This window comes from Rhinolophus ferrumequinum, chromosome 2 (genome assembly GCF_004115265.2).
Source record: "Rhinolophus ferrumequinum isolate MPI-CBG mRhiFer1 chromosome 2, mRhiFer1_v1.p, whole genome shotgun sequence".
In the NCBI taxonomy this organism is placed as follows: Eukaryota; Metazoa; Chordata; class Mammalia; order Chiroptera; family Rhinolophidae; genus Rhinolophus; species Rhinolophus ferrumequinum.
In genome coordinates, this window is record NC_046285.1 from 54,771,433 (window position 1) to 54,775,169 (window position 3,737).

The 3,737-nt window shown below is 37.8% G+C and overlaps 1 pseudogene; it reads right to left on the reverse strand.

Annotated features, from left to right (window-relative positions):
* Positions 1-2,505: 2,505 nt before the first annotated feature.
* On the reverse strand, positions 2,506-3,062 carry LOC117038670 (60S ribosomal protein L18-like; annotated as a pseudogene).
* Between the last annotated feature and the right edge of the window lie 675 nt (positions 3,063-3,737).

Below are 3,737 nucleotides of genomic sequence, written 5' to 3' on the forward strand. Positions count from 1 at the left end.
TAGATAGACTGCACTTCTCAATTTAAGCCCAAAGAATACACTGAACAAATTTCTAATGCACCTATGCATAATAATGGCTTTTTACAGAGCATTTCATTTTTGGTGACTAACGGTTAAGCCAGACGGTTATTACAATACACTTTTTGAAATGAGAAAATGAAAGATCAAAATGTTTGCTTGATTTGCGAAAGCCTAGAGTCACTTGAGGTATTAGGGATAGATTTCAGGTCTGTTGACTCCTACTACCAGTAATGTCTGTTACATCTGTCTTAGGATTTTTTGATATACTTTTAAATGGCCTATTTCTTTTGTTTGTTTGCTTGTTCTGGATGTTTTAATATTTTATTTAAAAGCTATCATTAATTTTTCTTCTAATGTAGATAATAAATGATCAGTTAATACTGTTTGAGGTAGGCAGGTGGATATAATCATTTATCCTCTAAAATGTGGGAATAATTAGAACGAGACCTACACTCACTGCACACAGAAGTATGTCGTTGATCTGGAACTCCAAAGTGCTCATCTGCCTTTAAGTCCACCATTGCTTCCACTACCCCACAATTGCAGAGTGTTTCATCAGCCTGTACATGGACAGTTACCTTCGCCATTCTCTGAAAAACATAAGATTCTGCTTCGAACTGCTGTTGACGTAGTGCCTGATTAATTATAAAAATTATAGGCACTTGAGAAAAGATGAAGTAGCAGTCACACTTATTAATCTTAACAAAGGTATTTTCCAATAATGCCTTGCTGGTCCTTTGTTATTAATGATACTAAACCCTGAATTTTTTGTGGAAGATATTATGTTTATTTCTACAAATATCCTTTCTTTTCTTAGATTGTTATAAAGATCATAACTCCAGGGCATGTGCTGTTAACAACGGTCTTGGTTTAGTGGGTAGAGTTCTGAGTTGAAGTTTTATTTTCCAAAAATATGAAAAGCAGATTGAATGATTGTTAAGATACATTCTCACTCTACTTTCCTTCATTCATATTCTTTACCATTTGCTTCTCATTCCGTTAACAATCTTACCTTTGTCCTAACAATTCCTTACCTCCTTTTAACGAGATTTAGAGTGTTAAAGAAAAAAAAATTCAATGATATTTGTTCAAGATGGTAAGGCAGACTTTATTCAGAACCATCAAGATAGATATAGGGACTACTGTAACGGGTTTTTAGAGTGAGGGAGAGAGATTGAGCTCAACTCTGAATATAGCATGGGCAAGGGGGATTTAGAACCAAGTAGCAGTTTGGGGGTCAATGTCCAGAAAATTACTAAGCGGACACATCAGGGGGAAGGGTGATTCTGTCTAAACCAGCCTACCAGGATTCTTTGCTGAAGACAGGCCAGAGTTATCAGAGAATACTGCGGGATAGTGGAGGATGGGAAATCTGATCAAATATCAGGTGTTATCAGATTTTGAGGAAGGTGACAATGGTTGGTTCTGATTACACTGCCCTAGCAGGAGTTCTTGGTAAAACTGGATTTGACAAGTAAGTGCTCTGATCAGCCAAGGACAAGGTTCAGGAGACTGACTAAAGTTTAGTCAAACAAAGAATCTTTGTCAACAGGAAAAGGTATCTTTCCTCTTGTTTAATACCAATTCTTGTTTTCATTCAATATCTCATTTCCTCGTGCCTCTTCAATATCCAAGTCCTACCTCTTCCTTTACTTTTGTCAACAATTTAGAACTTTATAGTTTTTAATTCAGCAAACAAATATGATCATATTTCAACCACTCTAAAAGAAATTTCTCCAAGAAAACTCTTTCATGTTATCTACTGCTACTAGATAGACCTAGGTTTGAAACTTATTACAATTTGTGGGGTCTCTTTAAGGAAAAAAAAAAAAAGAAAATTATAAATACAAGATTAGGTACAAATAAATGTTTACTATAAAACATTTATTTATAAAACACAAATTTTCACATATGAGGAAGGACTTGACTATTCAGGCCCTTTTTTCTGTGATCTCTTTGGGAATTCATGAGTGGTTTACATGAAAATGCTTCCACTGCAACCGGACCACTTCAGACCTCTTAGCAAAATCCTGTACTCATGTAACCGTGCAAATGAAGGTCCCTGAAGCTTCAACTTATTATCTTCAGGTAAAATCAGCATTTACTACTGCCTTGATTTTTCTCTCTTTTTAGAAGCAGGCCTCTGAAAGGAGTAGCCGATGCTTTGTTTCCATTTTCTCCTCTCCTATTTATTCTTCAATTCACTGCAAAATGGACTCCACCTTTGCTCCTCCATTGTAATTTTGAATGAAAGTCATCTGTAATTTCTTTTTGCCAAATTGATATTTTTCAGTATTAGTCGACTAGCATTTATATTTGTACTCGCCCATCAGTTCTGTTTCCTTGACTTCCAACACTGTTAGCTAGCCATCAAGTTCCTAGACGTCTTTTTCTTAGATTCCTTAACTGACTCCTTTGGATCTTTTGATTTTATTCTTGCATTTTTACCCCCAGCATCCAAAAGCTTTTTAACAGGATCTGCGGTTAGTTTTTGTAGCCGTGGCTGGCCCATCAGCCTCTGGCACACTTGACATTCTGGCCCTGGGAGCACACGTAGGGTTCGGTGTGGCTATGAAGTGTTCCGGGGATCTTGCAGAAATGCCTGTACACCTCTTGGCCCTTATGAGGACTGGAGAGCGGAACGGTATGACAGCTCTTCGGGGAGTTCAGGGTGAGCTGGTCAAAGGTGAGGATCTTGCCCCAGGCTTGAGGATGCACCTCCTCAAATGAAGTGCACACACCTTCATTTGGGGACCTACCTCCTGGACTCGCACGTCATCGGTTATGCTACCTACAATGACAGCACTTTTGCCCTCCCATCCCAAAAGCTTCATCTTCAGGATCATTCAGGAAAGGGACAGAGTTGGTGAGTTGGTACGACTCATGAACAACCTCTTCAGTACCACCTGGTCGAAGGTAGAGTTGGTTCAACTGGCTAGAAACCTGTATGGCTTCATCATCAGCCTGAGGTAGATGTCCTGGCTCCTGGGCACCTTGCGCCCAACCTGTCAGGCTTTGTTGTGGCAGATGTGGAGTCTCATGATGGCGCCCCCTGCTCCACCAGGTCCAGAAAGAGAGAACCTATTCTTGCCATCTTCAAGTGTAATTTTATCTCAGGGTCTCTCTGTAGCTCTATATTAATTCTATTTACTCTATATTTATTTGTCTGCATAACATTTTATTTACTCAGGTATCTTCTTCTGCCAAATCTCTATCACCAGCCTATACTTCTTTCCTAAATTCCAGTGTGTATGTACAAATACTTGTGTGAAACCACCTCATGTTTGATTTATTAAAGGACCAGCATGGAGGCTAGCATGTCAGAACTAATAAGTGAGTAGAAAAGGAGTAGGAGATGAATAAGGACAGTAAGTATAGTGTTTCTCCATGTAGCAGAGTAGTGAACATATTGCTTTCAATTGTTTGTTGTTTATATGACTTCACCTCTAGACTGAACTTGAAAAAAGAAACTATATTCTCCTTGCCTCTGCCTTCCCAGTACCTGTTTACTTATACACATTTTAATGAATAAATGCATGAATGAGTATATGAATGAATAGAAGGAGTTCCATAAAACTTGATCTAAGTGATTTGATTTGAAAATAAATGACTCCTGGTAAAATATTTGTAACATTCATCCTGTAAAAACACAATAGAGAAGTCTAATGAAAGTTCAAATGGAACTGCATATATATATATATATATATATATATATA